Source organism: Strigops habroptila, chromosome 6 (genome assembly GCF_004027225.2).
Source record: "Strigops habroptila isolate Jane chromosome 6, bStrHab1.2.pri, whole genome shotgun sequence".
In the NCBI taxonomy this organism is placed as follows: domain Eukaryota; kingdom Metazoa; phylum Chordata; class Aves; order Psittaciformes; family Psittacidae; genus Strigops; species Strigops habroptila.
The window spans coordinates 70069033-70090444 of NC_044282.2; the positions used below are offsets into that span (position 1 = coordinate 70069033).

General features: G+C 42.1%; 1 protein-coding gene across 3 annotated transcripts in view; it reads right to left on the reverse strand.

Annotated features, from left to right (window-relative positions):
* Nucleotides 1-21412, reverse strand: part of SNAP25 (synaptosome associated protein 25) — a 66009-nt gene that overhangs the window by 30421 nt on the left and 14176 nt on the right. Inside the window, exon 1 of one of the 3 annotated variants that reach the window (XM_030489852.1) lies at nucleotides 11071-11125. The exons of the other annotated variants lie outside the window; for them this stretch is intronic. The gene's annotated coding sequence lies outside the window, so the exon portion shown is untranslated. Of the gene's footprint in view, nucleotides 1-11070; nucleotides 11126-21412 lie in introns of those variants that run through there. 3 annotated transcript variants of the gene reach the window in all.

Below are 21412 nucleotides of genomic sequence, written 5' to 3' on the forward strand. Positions count from 1 at the left end.
GAATCATACCACTGAGCTCATCCTAACCAGAGATGAGGATGCAGCCCATTAATCCTCATCTGGGTAGGGTTTCTTTTTTGGTATAAAATTGAGCTAGCTCTGATTACTGAGCATGACTTGATTAAGAAAGGCGGGTCCTCCTACCATCTGTCAGGTCTTTATAACAACAACACTGGCTTATTTCTTCGCTTGATTCAAGCATGGCACATTGCAAATAAATGCCCACTGAATGTTAGGTTTGTTCATTGCAAGAAAACCTAATCCCAGGTGCAGAGGAGGTGGGGAAGTTGGGGGGCACTGAAAATAAACAGCCATAAAGCACATTCCATCATGCTCAATTACAGAAAGAGGACAAAAGCAGTCCGTTTCAGCAAAGCTGCTCTAAGAAGGTAAAATCCCAGGGGCTATTTTCTGTCCTATCTTTGTGATGCATGCAGCCTTTATGAAGCAAGATAAGTCAGGGCACAGCTTGGCTTTAGATTTTTAACAATAGCAAGTCTGTTTAAATGGAAGTTATCTATCGGAGGTGAATCCGTTCCTCATTTTGGCAGTGCTTGCAATCAGGACATCAGGAGTATGGGCTGAACAGGTACAGCTGTGTGGCAGGGATATTTCCTGGACAAAACCTGTTTGCTTAGGAATATAGAAGGAAAGCAGACAGCTCCTTGCATTTCCTCTGCAGCTTCAGCAACAGATTCGCTGTTTTTTCTTATCTAAGAGGGAATATGTGACCTTCACGCTTTTGCATTAGCTGTGCCCTCACTCATGGTTGCTTTTCCTCTTTGAAGCTATATCAGGAAGAAATCTATCTCAAAGAGTCAGCCCTGCAGCTACTGGCACAGCATCCTACTTTCATCACTGAGCACATTGCCACATCCTTGTCAGAGGGAGACTGACGCTTTGTGATGGGTCACACAATGTTTAAGAGCCCAAATACGTGCTGGAGAAGATGCCCACCCAGTTCTGCCAACCGCATGGTCACAGTAGTGTGAAGGACCAAGCTTAAGCAACTCATCTGCAGCCGCAGCTGATGCAAACATAGAGCTTGATTTCATGGCTAGAATTCAGACTGGTATCAGTCACTTCGAGGATGCTCACAAACAGCTTTACAAACACTGAGGTTTAGGAGGAAAAGATGAGGAATTGTTCTCCTCCTGAAAGGCAGGTGAAAGTGTGGGGATACTCTCAAGGCCACCCCAACCTTCCCACCCTGATGCTGCACTTGTGCTGCCCTTTATGGCACATCACGCAGCTCTGGGAAGAGCTCTTAATCAGCAAATGGAACATGCTCAGCTGGGATAAAAAGATCTTATTTTGGTAAAGAACTGCTTTCCAAACTCCTGTCCCACTTGGCACAGGCTGGCAGTAGCACTGGCCACTGCTTCACAAATTGTGTTTGTTCCCAGATCAAGGCAAAACTGAGCATCTAAATATTTTTGGCACACTCTATATGACAATAACAGGATTAAGTCTGTGAGCCTAGTTTTGGAATATCTGCTTAAAATATTCACCTCTGCCTAGATCCTTCCATACACTTGTGCTGGCAGAATAACAGCACTGAGCTTTAGCAAACATTAGGACAATTTCGACATGATTCTGGGACTGATCTAATTGGTATATACATTTAGCTGTGAGGGGCAGGAAACTGGTTCTGTGTTATGTCTGGTAGCATCTCACTAGCTGTAAAGTGGGAGGAGATACTAACAGGGAAATTGGTTCAGTCTCTAAACATATCTGATGTGAGCTGAATGATTACAGATCTGTAAGGGAGTGAAGGTGAGATGAGTGCTTCTACTGACAATAGCAAATAATAACAGTCTGTCAGACACTGCAGATAATATGCATGGAAAATTCACTTCTTATGTAGATTCCAGCCTGATTTCGATCTTTTACTTATTAATTATTGATCAGGAGCCAGTGGTGGTGTTGGGTGGTGCAAAAAACAAACAAAGTGGAGAAACTTTGTGATTTTTCTTTAGAGTTATCCTCCTTGGTTACTTAGAACCATCAGTTGGCATCTTAGTGACAGACACATCCTATTTTGCATCATGCTAAAAAAAGCCCATCAGAGCTTGTAACAAGAGACGCTTTGTAGCAAGTGATCGAACTTGACAGGTTTATTAAGATTGTTTGGTATTTGTAAAGCTCTTACAATGGATTGAGAAATAGCAAAAAGCACTCTTCCAGATAAGTCATTTTACATCAAGTTTTAGTCATAAACAAAAGTGCCCCACAGCAGTGCTGATCCAACTTTATTTAATAGAAAACCGTGCACTAGAATCAATTAAGATTACTGATTTGCACACAGTATGATAAACTACATATATTTTGCAGATAGCTGGGAATGGGTTTAATTTTTTTTTTCATATTTTGAAATTTAAACGTGGAATAGGACATATTAGAGAGAGGATTTTCCTTGAAGAGTCCCATTTCAGCTTAAATTCCTTTCCAGTGTTGTGAATTTCCAACAACAAACCCTGTTATTAATAAAATCCTGTAGAGAGCAGATTTATGTTTAAAGGGAATTACACTTTGTCCCTGCCCATGGCAGGGGGTTGGAAATAGATGATCTTTAAGGTCCTTTCCAACCCAAACCATTCCATGATTCTATTTCTCTCACAGTTTAACAGTTTTCCCTCTGTGGTGTCTCTTAGGAACACCTGTATATAGTCCTCTTGATGTATTAAAACATTGAAACTGAAAGATTACGGGAATGGCCAAGAAAAAATAACCCATAATGATTTTACTCTCACTGATTATGGGACAGGCTTTCAAAAGCATAAGGTTTTAGTCTGTCTTGGGCCCACTGAAACCTGCTCTTGTTTTAGCAGAATGGGAACAGGCCTACGATACTATTGAGGACTTTGGGTAATAAATTCCTTGTGCAATTTCTATTTTTTACAAAAATTGATATTTTGCATTCTGTTCTCATTTAAGCTGATTCAAACCAAGTATCAAAATCCTGTAATTGCTTAAGAATCTTGAATATAACTGGAAATAAACTTTCCAAAAACTACTCAGTACTTTCAAGTACAATTTATTTTGCCTACAGTCACTGCAGAGATGGCAGCTCAGAAAACCAAAGTTGTGATGTAATATGTTAAACTCATTAGATCTAAAACTTTGATTAAAATAACCAAGTTGCTACAGAAGTTACAGCCACTTGCACAAACTCAGTCAATTTGTGTTTACACTCACAATAATTATATATATATAAATGCAAGCTCAAATTTTCACAAGGATCTTGTGCTTTTCATTTCAGCACAGAGAAAGGAAATCCTCTGGGTTCACACACAAATATACATGGTGCTCTTTTAAAAGGAGACAAAAGTCCAAGCATTGCTACAAAAACTATGTACATCGTGTACTAAACTGTGCTCTCTGTCTTCTAGACAACACAAGTAACCTCAGGGACTTGGGTGACTTATATCAAATTCCCTATGAGCCAGCCTTATACATTATGCCAGTGCTCGTGCAGAAGCACAACAGATGGAAGGTTAAAGAAAAATACAAAGAGAGACTGGCTAATGGAAAAGCGTTGCCTATTGTACTTTGAATTCTGCATTTGCTATTTTAGTAGTGCTCAGATGCAATAAAGAGTCTCATAGCGAGAACATTATATAGCCTCGCAGTTATACTGAAGTCTAAGAGAGATCTACATATATTCCCAGAGGAAGAGAGATACAGTGAGTGACCTTTGAAAGCAAATATTTGCTTCACAGTGATGTAAACACTTCAATGCAATAAATACAGGAAGATGAAAATGCTGCAATTTACTGTGGTGAAGACAACACTGCAATAAAATGTTCTTTTTTTTAAGCACTCTCCCTGTTATTAAAGGACACATCTATTCTTCCTGTGGATATCTGTAGCCAGAGGATGACTGCATTGGCGTATTCTACTAAAGGAGTCAGAGTCCGTCAATACCATAGTTTATGCTTCTTTCTTGAAGGATTGAAAGAGCTTTCCCGCAGTGGTGTGGCATTAGTAGAGCCACTGAAAACCTAAAGAAAGACTTTGCACCAAGCATCTCAGGATGGGTATTGAGCCATTTAAAGCTGGAAGTTAGACTGTAGCTATTCTACTTTCATTTTTAATCTGGTTGGTGGTAGAAGGAGAAACACACGCTGTCAATGGTGGGGGTGAAGCTCAGCTATAGATGAAGGGGGTCATCCTTGCTCCTCAGTGTTGCCTTGCAGCCTTTCAGTTGGCCCCCCAAGTGCTGTGCAAGGCAAGTTCAGCCACCACAGGACCAGGCACAAGGCAGTTCTGGGGCTGTATAGGATCCTCCTGTCAAGGCGCACGTATTTTTCCCTGCTGCACCTCCCCAACAGCTACTACTGCCCAGTGAGGAGCTAGCTAGAGCTCAGCAGCCCAGCGTGTTGGCCATATCTTTCACAACCTTCACCAGCCTTCCCTAGAAGAGCTTTTTGCAACTGGGTTCTAAGAAATGGACTGACATTAACCCCAAAGCTCAGTCTAGACCAGAAATTGCCTTCTAACACCAGTAGGGAATGGGATGACATCAAAAATGAGAACCTGCTGCAAAAGGATGCTTAGATGCCAATACCTGTGTTGCTGACAGCAGCAGCTTCTCCCTGAAACTGTTCAGGACGTAGTGTTCAAAGGCAGACCCCAAGAGAAAGCCAAGAAAGACTTGTGTGTGCTGCCCACAGTCAGTTGGGAGCATAGTTGTTATAGATCGTGGGCTCTCAACAATGGCCCTCACAAGCTCTAACTTTTCTGGGTTTTGACTTCTGGCATCTCCATTTCACCCAGAGCTCACCACAATTAATACCATCTATAACAGAAACATTTCCTGCTTTTGCTCTTATTGTGTTTTAATTGATCTGAAAGCACTTGGAGAACAAATCGGCTGATTTTGTAATGAAAAACCCTATTTAAAGATTTTATGCTATTACTTAAAATGTAACAATGAAAAAATGCTCAAATTTGTTATTTAGATTTAAACTTTAAATACCTCTGAAATAAAATCTTGAGGAAAGTCTGCTTTTTATATCAATTCTGCAGCACAGCCTTTTGCCTGCATGTGATTTATTCACAAGATCTTCAGCAAAGTTCTCATTTCCAAAAAAACACCTTTGTTAAGGTTGTGTTTAAGCCAAGAAGCTACTTCTGTGTTTCCATAGGGTATGTTAGCATTAACCTGTGGCACAGACACCTCATTTCTCTTCTGTTGCTATCCCACAGTGTGTTGCTTGCAAGCCTTTGGGCTCAGTTCCATAGCCCAGGCTGACAGAATATAGTTATAACCGATTTTCACTCTGATTTTTCCGTGATATTCTGTAAAGAATAATACCTACTGGTGAAGGCTTGTCAGGGAGTGACTTTGGAAAAGACAGGCACTGAGATCTTGCAAATCTGAATTCAGGAGAAGCAGGCCGTTCCTAGTTTGTCACTGTCTTCTTGCAATCCCTTAGACAACTTATTTTACTTTTATGGCTTGCTTGTGTTGGCTGAAGATAGGTCTCTAGAGCTATGTAAGTTCCTGTAGGTATTTGGTTTCCTGCTGCTGGCCCTATCTGTCAGTGTCATGCAGATGTCTTGGATACCCTCTGATGAGCCTGCTTGCCCATGTTCAACAACTGAATCTGTCTCCCCTCTACAAAATACAGATAAAAATCTTCTTTTTCTTCCTGTCTTGTCTTTTTTCTTTTCTTTACTGAAATTGTAGGTGTTTCAGGGCATGGACTGGCACTCAGTTTGGGGATGTATGGGGTGCAGGACAACAGGGGCTTTTGAATAAATGCTAGTGAGCATGACATCATAAGCTCACACTGCATCTCTGTGTCAGAACCCATGCCTAGCTGGAACAAGAAGTCTCCAGTCAGAGGCCAAAATGAAGATGTTGAAGTATAATTAGACAAAATTATGACTCCTGATTATTTGCTTAATGCATTGGAAAACATAATTGGAAAGCAGTTTTCATATGGGCTTGTGTTGTTTATAATGACAAAAAGCTCAATAAAATGATTTCTTAGTGTGAATGCAATTATGCAACATAAATGTTCTACCAGGAGAATTACTTCCTGTAAACATGGGCACCTCTACCCCTGATGAACCCCTGATCATTAGTGGGTAGATTAGTGTGATTGTGAGCATACACAGTTGCAGTGCAGCAGACAAGTTGCATTGAAAAAACTGCTCAATGCTGCCTGCTTCTGCAAGTACATGCAATAGGATAAGGTTCAGGTTAGATATAAGGAAGAAGTTCTTTACTCTGAGGGTGGTGAGGCATTGGAATGGGTTGCCAAAAGAAGTGGTAAATGCTCCACCCCTGGCAGTGTCCAAGGCCAGGCTGGGCAGAGTCTTGGGCAGCATGGTCTAGTGTGAAGCATCCCTGACCATGGCAGGGGTTTGGAACTGGATGATCTTAAGGTCCTTTCCAACTCTAACTATTCTATGATTCTAAGTAGGGAACAATACATCCTATGCTTTCACCCAGGTGCTGCAGCCAGGAGCAATGGCAGATGGAAAAAGTTGCCGTTGAGAGCTCAGAGAATAACAGGCAGTCATAAAAGAAATGCCTGGAGCCACCCCATCCCAGTACAGAAGAAGTCATTGTTGTCCTGCCAGTTGTCAGACCGCACAGCTGTTTTATGAGGCTCCAAAATGTGCATGTCACTTTATCAGCCTCCTGCACCGAAAAAAATAGAAGCACAGAGCAGCCATTTCGTAACAATTTCAATTCAGAGTAATAACAACTTGACTTTCTAACCGTGTTACTGCTAACAAAACCGCTTTGGAAAATAAACCTTTCAATGTGTTATCTCTTCGCAGTCATTTCTACAGCTATGAACCCACACATTTTTCCTCTTTTGGTTTTTCTCTTTTTTCCCTTTCTGACAACAACAGAAATACATCGCAGGCAAAAATGTTTGGTTTGTCCATCTGGGAGACCAACCAGCCAGAGTGGTGGAGGGTGAAGATAAACCCTCTTACCAGGAGTGAGCACCTCACCTGGAGCGAGCTGAGGGCACTGAACAGAGACCTGGGCTGAGCAGGCTGCTCTGAGTCTAATTCCCTGTTGTTACAGGTAGCTGCCTCATGCAGCTTCATTTATAATCTAGCAAGCTATGTCCTATGGTTCCCAAAGTTTATTATGTTCCCACCAGTTCTGAGTCTAGACTCCCACTTCTGCAGTATCCAGAAAATATTTCCCTTCTAGCACAAATTGATTCACAGCTAGAAAATACCAGCTTGTTCCTGTTCTGGTCTTGTCCTGTGGCTTAAATAGTTTCTCTCCTTCCCTGCTCTCTCCTTCTCTCTCTGGGTTTATAAACAGCAGTAATAACCTTTCTCAGTATTTGTTATGACATGAAATATCACACTCTGTTAGTCCTTTCTTGGTAAATGGACTGTTTGCTACCCTAGTAGCTGTTGGTTATGCTGGTTCCAGTTTGAATTAGTCTTCTCTGGAAAAAGGTGGCTGACATTTCACAGGGCTTTTTAAATGAGAATATAGGCTTTGCTTGGAGGGCTTAGTGCTTCCCCATCTCTCCAGGAGATACCTGCTCCAAAATATCCTACAACCTCACTTGCCATTTGCATGGCTGGATCCTGGTGACTCAGGACAAGAAATCCAGGTATTAGTAGAGCGGATTAAAGAAAATGTCTTGACTTGTGATACAGCTATTTACATTCTGTGGCCAGCATCTGCGAGAAAAACAAAAGGCATCAGTTTAGCTGGAGGATGAGATTTCTGACTGCGTCACGATTTTCAGTGAAACTCACATCCTGAATTCATTCACGTCTCCCCCAAAATATTCACTCCCTACCACCGCAGCAATGACAAGCAGTCAGCCTCTCTTCTCTTTGACTATATTCCAACCTGGGTTTCTTTACGCAGCTCCTAAGCCACTAAATCTGATTAACAGACAATTTTAGAAGCCTGGGGTGAAAGTCACACCCCGTTTCAAGTTGGAGGAAGTTTTGCACTGCCATTAGAGGGGTCAGGCTTGCAGGTGGGGCTACCAGCCAGCAACATGTTGGTAGGTGCGGCAGTGTGTGGAGGGTGAAAAATGGAACATGAAGGGGGGGTCTATATGCAAACATAAAATGGGAGTGTTTGGCATCTTAGATGCTTCTGTGCCAGGTTTTCCTGGGGCTCTACCTGTTCCCTTCTGTTTCTCTTAGATGAATAGATCAATATATAGAGAGATGGAATAGATCTAGATCTAGATATAAAAATAAAAAAAAAAAAGAAAAATAAATACAAAGTGGAATTATTGCAAGACATTTATTGCTGGATTTAGGAGACAGCAAGGAATAAGAAAGCTGCATGGCAGATTTTCCTAGGGAGCATAAAGGGCAGTCCCACTAAGCTGCATGAGCCCTGTTGGGTTTGTGGTTCGTAGGTTTGTAGAAGGAAACTCTTCCCTCTGCGCAGTCTATAAACAGTGCTCAGAGCTCCTGGTCCTGCCCCTTGCCCCCATATACACACCCAAGCCTCTTCCCCATCTCCTGGTTTGTTAATCATCCCTCTGAAGAGCATCCCAAACCAAAATGATCTTTCAGGGTGAGGGCAGGATTCACACCTGGGTAGTGACAGGGAAACCAGTGTGGGGCAAAGGCATGCACTGGTTTCCTAGGAAGCCAAGTGGGACCTGCATTCCCCCTTGGCTCATGGCACCACAAGTGCTCAGCACCTATCTGCACCAAAGCATTATTGCTCCTTTTCCTCACTGTTTAAGAGTTGCCCATGGACCGCTACTGCGAAGTGCTGAGGTTTTGCAGGGTGTATGAGACACCTACTTCCAGCAGGCTTCAGGAAAGAGGTTGGTCTTAGCCTGGGAAGTCAGTGGGCAATGAGCAACAGCCTTTTTGCTCACATCTTTCATGCAGAGGCTAGATCAATCTGATTCAAAGTTGCTGTAATACAGAAGATGAACTGTGTCTGCACCTATTAAGTACTCCCTGGTGCTGCAGTTAGTGTCTGTGAGTCAGGAGCGCTTCAGCTACATAACAGGTAACACAGCATGAGAAAACTACAGTAACTTGGTCCTCTCTGTTTGTGCTTTTGGTCTTAGTCCTGCCAATGGGGATGTCTTACACATCAGTGTGGTGGCAACCAACCGGCTGCTGTTGGTTTGTGTTCGTGGCTGAAGGGTCTCCCTCTGTATCTCCATAAATCAAGAGGAGCAAACCCGGTGGCAATGGAGAAAGTGAGCTGAGCTTCTGCAAGAGAGCGTTAAACAGGAAGAGTTGTTCACAAGGCCTCATCCACATTGCCTCAACCCTTTCTAGGTCTTCTCTGCCTTTGCAAAGTCAGTGCAAAATGCCACTGTGCCAGAAGAGCTACACAAACATTACATGCAGATCAAATCAATTGCAGAAAATGCAAGCCACCAGAAATAGAGATTATCCTCAAATGTCTTATAATGATCCGAGAAAGCACACAGACAACTGAAGAAAGACTTTTTTAGGCTAAATGGATGATGAAAGGGAAACCCACAAAGTGGAGAAAGAGATTTTTTTAGGCTAAATGGATGATATAAAGGAAACCCACGAGTATTACAGGAAGAAAAGAGCACATTTGCATTGGCCTCTGTCACAAAGTAGAGCTAATTTCTGCTGCATTTTCTGGAAGTCTGCAAGTCAGGGGGAAATTCTGTGGTAACTTTATTTAATTGAAAATGATTTTTTTTAATTAATTTAATGGAACAGTGAATAACATTAAAACAGCCATAAAATTCTCCATTTGCATGTTAAAAATTGGTGGTATCCGTTCTTTATTAATCCTGATGCTTTCAGGACTGGATGAGACAGCTGTGAGTGTAACTAGTGCTTTTACAAGCTTAGTATGGAACGGCTGATGATTTAGGGAGACTGGAAAATATGGAAAAGGGTTTTGTGGTGAAAGAACAATAAGTCAATATTATAGTTTCAGAGATTGGCAGCAACATAGTTAACACCATCAGCATCAAAGTTGTCATAGCTTTGATTTCAAAATGATTGACAGGAATAAGGAGTTCCCCTGATGGGGTTTGTTACGGGCTGTCAGCAGCCTCAGGCAAACAACATTTCATGTCTTTCTGCCTGGTTCTTGTTTGCAAGATATCTTTGCACTGAAGGACTCACACCTACCCCTTCCCTGAGCTGTGTTAAACCAGGAAGGACTTACTTTTCTGTAACAGAACTTGCTAAGTGCTGCACAAGCCCCACTCCTTCACCCCTTCCCAGCGTTCTGTCTTAGTTTTATCTTCTTTTTACTCTCCCAGTGCCACTGGCATCTTGTAGGTGCTCTATTGCTTTGCCAGTGGAGTGCTTTGCTCATGTGGCTGCTGGACCAAAGGACTCTGGCTTCACTGTTGCTTCACTGTGGCTTTTGTAGGTAGGTTTCACCATCTTTCAATGCATCTGTGTGGGCACTGAAACAAACATGTGATGCCGAAGGACATCTTCTTCTAGCAAGAGTTGGCAGTGTAGGTTCTGGCTTAAGCAGCTGTGACCTTAACTTTAACAGAACTGAGTGAAAGACAACTAATGCAGCTATTGCTACATACAAACATTTTAATAGCAAAGTTCTATACACTGAGATCACCAAGAAATTAGGAACGCAAAGAGACAACTTTCTCCTATTGACATGTATTTGTGGTAAACAAAGCAATTCATTATGTTTGTAATATTTATCCTTTCCTTTCATTCCTGCCTGATGGTAAAAGTGTGGCCATGTTTCAACCAGTGGACCAATATATTTTTAGGAGAAATCTTCTTTAACTAAATCGCCAGAGTCAAATCAGCAGCTGACAAAATACGAGCATTATGAAACTGGGATGATGGCGTTATTTGTAGAATGGGATTTTTAGCTGAAGAAGGGCAATTTTTTTCAACTATGAGGGACAGCAAAAAAGATGTCAAAGAAAAGATCTCACTGTCTTTGAGAGTCTTACTTATCACTGATTATTCATGTTCTTTTATTTTTCAAGTTAAAGAGCCTTATCTTTAAAGAAACAATGTAATTATCCATATAACAACCTGTCCGTCCATCCTTCTGTTCATTACATCATACAGCATTTGAAGCAAGTAGCAAGAAGGAAGGGAACTTGCCAGCTTGTGCGTGCAGCCATTTGTGGTGAGGGCACTGTCATGTGGAAATGCAACACTGTAAGTAAAACAGAAAAGGCAAGAGAGATTATAGGCCTGAGCCAAAGCCCCATCACCTCAAGGAACTGCTATCCATAATGTGCCTGAAAGGAGTTTAGGAGACCAAAATGTGTCTGAAAGGGGTTCAGGAGAGCATCTGCACCTCCCCACTACTGCCAGCGGAGCTTTAATAATGGACAGCCAAAAAATAAACAAGGTTGACCTTTCCGAGGGTGCTCTGAATTACCCCTGAGGATGTCTCGTGCTTTGCAGACCAACAGCCATACTCTTAGCTCAGGGCTCACTTTCTACCACTTCCAGGACAGCCCAGCCTTACCCCCAGCTCCACTCTCCTCTACTTCGTACTGTAGTCTCCACTGGGAACTTAAACAGTGGAAGTAGGAGTTAAAGGTGAAGAAAGTCCATGAGCTTTGAAAAACTTACTTCGCTTCAGGATAGAAAAAGAAATAGCTGCAGGGACACTATAAAAAGAAAGGGCCTTGTTTATTTTTTAACTACCCTCATTCTCTGTCTATGTATAGGTGATAGACAGATAGACATGTGAGTACATAAAATGCAGCTCACACAATATAAGGACACAGCAGAGTATCTTTCTAAATGCAGTTTATATGGCAAAAAGGCCTGGAATTTAATTTTAAACCGATAAACCTTTTACAGATCTAAATTTTATCATTTCAAGGCTCTTTTATAGAGTCACAATGACAAAAAATTCTGCTTCTATTAAACAGCTCATCTCCCTGAAGTGAAGCTGGACCATTGATCAGCCCAGAACCACTCCCAAAAACCTGTAGCAATGCAGATACTGTCCAGACAAGGGGGTGGATCTGGATACTCCCTTCACTGGGCACAAGTGAGAGATTAAATAGGAAGATCCTAGTGTCATATCCACTGTTCATTACTGGTGAATATTTATACCAAAACCAACAAATTGGGAGCGACTGTTTAAGATGTATACTTACAATGCATTTACAGCTGTACAAGTCAAATATTGAAAGCATCTGACATTTCCAGGCTAAGTAACAAATTACATTAGCCACAGGAATGCATAATAGCACCCCATGGATATGCAAAACTTATTCACTCGCTTTCAAAGGCCACTGCTGCTTTCTGATTCACACCTACAACTAATTCCTGGCTGCTACTCGTTTCCCAGAAATCAGTAATACAAATTTGCAGAGGCCAAGGGCACACATGCACACTGGCTTTCCCTGGTGCAGGGTATGAGAGCTCCTCATTATTTATTACACGCTCACGAGGCTGATTTAGAAACCTCTCTTCTGAAGTCCATTTCAGCCTTCACAAGCTGATGAAAGAAAACCCAACGCGCTCCTCCAGTGAAGATTACCCAGACTCACAGGCTAGGATTTAGTTGTGCTAATACAAGAGCACAACTTCTATTCTCTTTTTTTTCTCCTTTCTTTTTTCGTTGACCAATCAATTCAACAACAGGCCACATAGTGCCTCAAGGGCATCGCTTTCAGCCACATGGTCAGCAGATTAACAGAGAGGCTGCAAAATCCTTTCCGCTCAAACTGTTTTAACAGAGGATCAAAACCTTTCTCTCTGCATGGGGATTTTTATTTAGCTAGTTCTTTTTATTCAGTTTGCACACGGTTGTGAAGGAATTAAGGCCTGCGAGGGCATGTAAAATGGCCTGGTTTGGCTTCTAACCTTTTCCTTTTAATCTGTGTTTGGGAGTAGAAAGTTTTCCAGTCCTTTGTGGGAATGTTGCCCCTTCCTTGGGTCTTACAGTTGCATTGTTACTGATTGAATCTCATCAACCCATAGGCTATGGCTCTGAAAGATCAGAATTAAAATGTTTTGCAAAAGCTTCCCCTTTTCCTTTCTTCAGTTCACGTTCTTGTTAAGTGAGATGGATATATTGAAATAGGCAGTGATGCAATATGTAGGGTAAAGGTTCAGGAAAGACAAGAGCTGGGTAGGTTTACATGAGATTTACAGAGCTCTGCTGAACAATAAAACATGAGATAAAATTCGATCATGTAAATAAAATAAACAACATTTGACTGATTCTTGGTCCCAGCAGCCTGGATAGCAGGAAGCTGATGTGTTAAGTATTTGCAACATAGAGGTATATGGGATTCCTGTTGAAACCCTTACATTAAATTCACAGATCTCTGAGGTATGCAGGTACGACTGCTGCTGACAGAAAGAGCGTACATTCAATGCTGTAGCAGTGTTTTTACTGGAGACAACAGGACTCAAAAAAATGACCAGAATAAAGCAGAAAAACAGACTGCCTTATAGTCATCTAAGGCACAAAAGCACACCTGGAGCTACATGCATTGAGGATCACATGTGAAGGTTACAAGCAGCATGGCCGAGAGGCTTCTTAGCTACAGCATGTGTTAAAACAAAACTAACCCATTCTGTCAGCTGCTGGATGATGAACCACAGCAGTGAGATGGGATGAGAGCAATTCACATACTACAACTGTGCTTGGATATTCCCAGTGTTACTGTCAATATCCTACAGCTCCAGATTTCAAGCTGGGGAGCAGAGTATATGCTACACAGCTGAGGGCAGAGGGATTTTGCTTCATTGCTTGGCAATGAAAGTTCCAATTCTTTTTCATTTAAATCCCTAAACCTTTTTCTGCCATCACTGAGACCTACATGGAGTGACTTCTGCCCTTTAAGACCAGAGGCTTTATAAAGAGCCATGCCAAAATGAAGGAATAAAATATTCTTTGCAGTAGATGAATAGTGAGAGCCAATTCGATTCTTCTAAACGTTAAAATGGTGCTTGTTTTACATCAGAAAACCAGGGTTTGCCTTCCAACCCCTACCTTCATAAGACTCTAATTCATTTAGGCACATCTGGATTCATTCACCTGAGCATAAATCCAGAGACATTCTGGGTTTGAGCTGACACAGTCTGCTGTTCAAGTCCTCTATATGACAGCACAGCTTGTCCCAAGGACAAGTGACTATCACTATCACAGTGCTGCTTCCAGAGCATTGCAGAGATGACTCACCCACATTCAGCCCCCAGCAGACCACAAGCAAGAGGCACCATTGCTTATGAAGCTGCAGCATAACAAGGACCACAGGGTAAAGCCCATGATGAAACCAAGCTGGAGGTGTTCAACTCACAGCACTGAGCATATTTGGTCCCTGTGACACAGAGGAAATGCCTGAACAAGAGGGACACAGCAGATGTCCTCCCAGAAGACATGTTCAGCAGTGGTGGGTGGCTTCTGCTGATGTTCCCAGTGGGGAGTTAGGGGTTGGTACGTTGTGAAGCATGATGAGAAATGGTGAGACACTGGAAAAGGTTGCCCAGAGAAGCTGTGGCTGCCCCATCCCTGGCAGTGTTTAAGGCCAGGTTGGACAGGGCTTGGAGCAACCTGCTCTAGTGGAAGGTGTCCCTGCCCATGGCAGGGGGTTGGAACTGGATGAGCTTTAAGGTCCCTTCCAATCCAAACCATTCTGTGATTCTATGATTAAGCCTGTGAGATCAGCTATAAAATAAGGAAACTCTACCCCACAAGGTGCTTTTACACTTTTAAGTGGCAAGCGGTCAGTGTTCAAGGCTGGGTGTCTCAAGCAGATGGTGCACCCAAGGATTTTGCTAGAGTCGTTCAGGAAACAGTAAATATGTCTCTCCTTTGAGACCCATCAGTAGAAATCCATCTTTTCCTGTTTTGGTAGAAATGCTCTGGTCCTTCAATATCAGCCAAAACCCCTTTATTTTTCCATCTGGTTTTAGTTTGGAGAGCTCTCCCTTCACTTCTATCCCTCCTGCAAATGTCTGTTTGAGGGTTTTTAGAAATGGGACTATTTTGAAGATGAGAACAATACTTGCTAATGAAGTCATTTGTAAGTAAAATAAGTTCCAATCAAGAATATTGACATGCTTTACTACATATTTAAAAATACTACTCCTGTAAGTAAAGACAGCAGGATGGGGCATGAACTTCGCTTGAATGTAATCCAATTTAAATCTAAAGCAATCACTGGGAGGTTTTTTCTGTATTTTATGTAATCTAAATTCCTGGATAAAGTAACAAGTCTTAATTCTTGACCTAAGAATAATATAGGAATAATTCCATGATACAGAATTTGTTTTCTGTAAGCAACATTGCCCTGTTCAGATATTTCAGCTTTCATGGCACTGACACTTAGTAAGTGAATAACAAGAGGGAGATGACTCCTTCCTTCATGAAGCCCCGATGACACATACAGCAGAAAATCCATGCCATGTACAAGATCTTGTAGAGCAGCTGCTGCCTTCACACTTAACCCAAGGGTAAATTGAAGACCACAGATTTAAATGAAGTTACCCTCTTACGCTTTGAAAATGCATTTAAAGGGTACATCTCAAGGACATACAGCCTGGACCCATCTGATAGACTAAAAGCCCCTTGTTCAAGCAAATAAAAAAACCCCAGCAATTGTTGAGGAAAAAAAGGTATATTTATGTCACTTAAATCAGCTAATGGCTTAAGAGAGCTTTGTAACTGTATTTCAGCCACTGTAAGCACAGAGCCCCAAGATTGACAGTCAAATTTTTGTCTGAAATGCCCCAGGCTTAGCCCAGATACAACGTAGCATGGGCAAAGATAGCAAGCACCTCTGTGGTCACAGCCCTCAGTCTCTCTGGTCTCCTCTCTCATGTGATGAAACCATAGAATCATACAATAGTAAGGGTTGGAAAGGATCTTAAGATCATCTAGTTCCAACCTGCCTGCCATGGGCAGGGATAACTCGCGCTAAACCATGGCTAGTGAAAAAGCTCCACTTCCAGGTGACCTTGATCTGAAGAGAATAGGGGCAAGAGGTTTATTTTAGGAGCTTGTGGGAGGGGCAGGCTCTATTTTTAAAGAAAAATAATCCATTTTGGGGGTTTATTACACTTTGGACCTGGGTGGCTGCCAGAGAAACAGGAGCACTCTGCTCCTCAGAGGGATATATCGCAAACCCATGGTAAGCCTTCATGTTTTCTGCAGCACCTGCTTGTCCTCACTGAGCTCTTCTGCTCTGGAGCAGCCCCATCAGCAGTGGGATGTTCTTCCGCTGCTCCTACCACTTGCAGCTGGACCCACAAATCCTTCTTTCCCAGGATGTCACCTCCTTGCCCTCATCAACATTCCCTGGCTCCTGCAAACCAGAGGGCACTGCAGTCTCTGCAGTGAGTGACTGCTCAAGTGCTGCTTCCAAGGATGCAGCAAAGAGCCTGAGAAAGAGGTTTTCTGGGCATTAAATTCAGATAGGAGTAAAGCAGGGAGGACATGCTGCAGTATCCATTCTAACATTCAATGCAATGAAGCCCTCTGCCTCCAGGATTTGCTGTCAGCTGCAGGATCCAGTGCTGGAGCCCTGCAGGAACCAAACCCAAGGGATTGTCCTGGGGGGAGAAGGTGTAGCAGGCAATAGGCAAGGAGAGGGGTCAGGTTCTGCAGGAGGAGGGAGCCTTAGTGAGACTTTGTGCTCTGTCCTGGTGAAAGGAGGCTCAACAACAAGCTGACAAGTTCTTTATTTTTTTTCCCTTTTCCCTACATTCCCCATTTCTCACCATGAGGCTGCCTTGAATCCAGGTTAAGTAATGCAGGAGAGCAGAGTCACAAAACCCCCTAATTTTACTTCCTCAAGTTTCATTAGACATCAAAGGTAATCACTGTTTGAAACTTCAGCCAGGCCCTGGATGAACATGAACCATCATCAGTGCCCAGCACTTCGCTGGCAGCAGTCTGTGGAGTAAACTTAGCTTCAATCTGAATTTCAAGCAACCCAAAAATACAGGCCATGATTGCAAACTTTGTCCTGACATATGGAAAGAACTGTAGCTGTGGCTGAAACTGGAAAATGTGGAAAATTCATTTTAATTTTATGCTGTATTTAAGGAAAAAATGCCAGCTTGTGAGGAAGGGCTCTGCACGCCTCTTTTTCTTCACTGCTGGAAAGCGCCTTGGGCTGGGTGAACTAATCTATTGCTGGGTTCATTGAGGGAAGGTTATAAAATCTGTCTCTTCTGAGGACTCAGCCTAAGAGCCTGGAAGAGGTCACTCTCTTTAATGAAACACTACATAGATCCTTCTTCCTGTCAGGCTAAGGTGAGAAAGAAACTCCTGCATAACATTTCTCAGAGGGAATTCATCTCCCTTCTATTGAAGTGCTGAAGACTTCCTTACAAACCCAGTGGTAGCAAATGTTAGCTCAAAAGGCTAATGTCCTAGTAGCTCATATTGACTGTCTTGACTAACTATAGATGTTTATTCATAATGAGAAATCAATACTTATTCATATTTATTTACTGTTCCTGGAATGCAGAGATTTCCCCTGCTTATCATCAAATAATACCCCTCTTTGGTAAAAGAAATTTCTCTATTACTAAAGCATGGCACTTCCTATGTTGCATCACAACTTGATGAGTCCAGTCCAGTCACCTGTCTCCATAACCTTCTGTGCCATCTTCTTTTGAGGAATATATAAAATTCCCTGAGATGGAAAACGATAGATCAACCCATCAGTCCTCAGTCAGAAGTTGATTAATGTCAGGAGTGATCATCCAGTAACAAATTTGTCCCGGTTATTTTATGTCTAAGACAACTTAGTGAAAATCTGCGTGACAGAGGAATCCTACTTCTCTGGCAAGCCTTGCTGCTTCAAACCTCCTTCTGACTCAAAACTGGAACAAGAATTAAAAAATATACCCCAAAGCTTAATGAGGTTATTGTGTTTCCAGAATATTTCAATAGGCCTTCAGCTAAGAACTAATGCAAGCTCACAATTAATACAGGCACAGCAAACGCTATGTTTTATGGCACAGATATGGAGAACAGAATAGAAGCCACATTTCTTCACCTCATTATGTCTCAGCGCAGCAATAAAATTCATATGAAAGCTCATTCCTAGAATTAATAAACACATTGAACTGCAGTGCTGGGAGCATTAGGTCATGAGCAAATTAATGTCATTAAGCCAGCGAAGCTTGACTAGGTAAGGCATGTGCCATGTTTGAGCTGCTGAGAAGGCTCCTTCGTTCCACTGCTGATTAACACTTGCCCTTAATCAGCAGACGTAGTAATGGTAAGTTGTGAAGACAGCCTGTCAAAAAAGTCTGCCTCTTGAGTCAGCACATGAAATTGTTAACAGAGCTGTCAGGGGTCCCTGCCCCAAAAGTTACCAAATCCAGAACAAAATCTAAAATCAGTCTTGTGTCACTTATACCCATTTAAGAGTAAAAGCAATGAGTCATTAATTATTCTCTCCTCTTCCCCCTACCTTGGAGTAGAGGTTTGACCACTAAGATTTACTGCCTCAGCAATTCTGGACATAAAGACCATAACCATTGAGGAGTGGTGTCACTCACACACCAAAGGTCTGTGGACACATCTCCTGAAGTTCATGGCATGAACAGCTGCTCACAGAGATCCAGGAATGAAAGTGGATACCTGTCCTCTGACTCTCAGTAGTTATCCACTCCCAGGGTGAGGGCAATCTCTAAACATGACCAATTCAACAGCTAGATGGAAGGAGATCACAAAATAAGAGTCTTTCAGGTATCCCCAAACATCACCTCTCAGCAAGTGCCTTGGCAATCTTCTGTGACTGATAGGTAGCCTCAGACCCTTGGTGGTCCCATCCAGGGCCATTAAGGAATAACAGTGCCTATCAGCTTGATTTCTTTTAAGACACACTGAGGCTTACAAGCAGAGGCGGCACAGAGTGTGTGGAAAGCCAGGGGAAGGAGAATTGTGTTAAGCTTTTCCAGCTGTTGTGGTGGGTGATTTTGCCCCAAGAGACCCTAAGACTTGAGCAGGTGCCCAGGAGGGGCCAGTGTACGCCATAGAATCATAGAATCACAGAATGGGTTGGGTTGGAAAGGACCTTAAGATCATCTAGTTCCAACCCCCTGCCATGCGCAGGGACACCTCACACTAGACCATGTCACCAAAGGCTCTGTCCAACCCGGCCTTGAACACTGCCAGGGATGGAGCATTTACCACTTCTTCTGGCAACCTGTGCCAGCACCTCACCACCCTCACAGTAAAGAACTTCTTCCTTATATCTAACCTGAACTTCCACTGTTGAAGTTTAAACCCATTCTCCCTTGTCTTAGCACTACAGTCCCTGATGAAGAGTCTCTCTCCGGCATCCTCGTAGGCCCCCTTCAGATACTGGAAGGCTCCTATGAGGTCTCCATGCAGCTTCTCTTCTCCAGGCTGAACAGCCCCAACTTTCTTAGCCTGTCTTCATACGTATGCCATGGTATAAGTAGAGTATAGAATTCAGCAGGACACCAGTATTAAAATATGATTTCTCCAGCCATTTGGGGTTTTTTTAAAGGTACTTCTTTCTGAAGCATTGCACAGCATTTGCTATTCCAGACAATATAAGTCTCAAGGCCATACATTTTGTGCTTAATGCTATTTCCAGAAGATACAGGAGTCTGCACTAGAAACTGCCAACCACAGCCTCCATATTATCCCAGACATCTGATGCATCGTCTCCAGAAATGTCTCAGCCATGGCAAGCCCAATCAGTCTTCATCTGCTTCATCTCATCCAAAAATGAGATGTAAACATCTCCCACTTTCACTACATTTCTGTCGCCAAAGTTAGTAGGCTAAAAAAGCTTTTTTAACATCTCCAAAGCACAAACAAAAAAACTTTGTCCCCTTCTCTCTCCAATTCTGATTGTATATCAGTATTTCTTGGCTCTGAAGTCTATAATCAGTCTAAATGTGTTAGGGGGTTTTGGACTAAACAACAGTACAAATGTCATTCATCAGTGTAGACTCTTTGGCAGGAGTTGAACTAAACTCATGCCAGGCACATAGATAGACACAAGTAAGCAAAGAAACAGAAAAAAGTTTGCCATTTCATTAGAAATGTGAAGTATACTGATTTTATAATAAATAATGATCAAAAAGCTTACTAAGATAAAAACTCCTCGTTTCTTACATAAATGGAAGCTTATCAGAAAATCAAGAAAGTGCAAGTATTTATTTCTAAAAATTCCTATTATCCTTTTCAAAGCTTTGGCAAAAATGATTCGTTTTCTTTCTACTAGCAAATCAAAGGTCCATTTTCACTGCCTAGGGATCTGACCATCTTATCACACATTCTGTACCCATACTTAGTCAACCAGCTACTAAAATAAGTGCAATAGGCTGTGTTTCTTCTGCAGGAAAGTACTGTTCTCTTTGATACTAGACTAGGTAGAGAAAAGATAACATTCCTTACTTAAAATATCAATTTTCCCCCAATTTTTCACATTCTGAGCTTTCAGATTTTACCACATAATTAAAATGTCCTCAAGTGAGAAAAACTAAGTAGTTTAAGCTGTAATGGAGATATTTATACAGAGTGAGGTGGTTAAATTCTGCAATAAATTAATTTCAATAGCATTGATAAAGCAATGTTTCTGTATTCTTTGCTGGTTTGATCTATTAAGCAGTTTGTCTCTCGGTGGCCCACAGTTAACACCTATACCAGGGTATCTTTTGACAGGACACAGCAACAGCACAGGTGAATAAACTTTACTGGTAGTTTACTCAAAAATCTAAGTCATCACAAACAATAATAATCCTATCCACTAGAACAAATATTTACACTTTTACTTACACAAAACTGGCAATATTGGGTTTAACAGTGACAACAAACAGTTGCAACTCTTCAATTTATCTTTTTTATTGAGTACTACAGAACCTCATCCTTTGGCAACTTACGTCCCTAATTCATTGTTAACCTCTATAAAGTTAATTCTTCACGTGGTTGTACAACGTGCTTCCCATGAAAATGGTACTTGTCCTTTGCTTTTTTATGAGTTCTAGGCAGAAAACTTCAAGAAAAGTTAGAGCTGTTTGCAGTCATGGCCAACTAAGCTGTCATCTGACCTAGAAATGGAACTTCTTGAATCACAAGCACAAGTGAATGGCTTAATTTCCTATGACATCTGCAGTTGCATCTGGACATTTCCCTTTGGTCCATCTGTATTTGGCAGTCCTGCAGTGTGTGTAATTTGCTCAAAGAAGGCCAGATTGCTGCTGAACCTTGAGAGTCCACATGCATACGTTTTCTCTTCCTTTGAAGAGAGACAGGTCTTGGCAAGTCCTGTTAAGTAATTTTAAATAGTGAATCACATGTCTGTCTCTCAGCTCGAAGTAATGCACCCCTGGCTTGAGATGGACACTTTTGTGATGCCATGCATCTTTTGCTGTGTTCCATCTCAGAGTGACCATTTGTGAAAATGAGACTGCCACCTGGGCAACAAAACCTTTTTACACCTCACTAGTTCAAAGCTGGTTTCACAGCTCT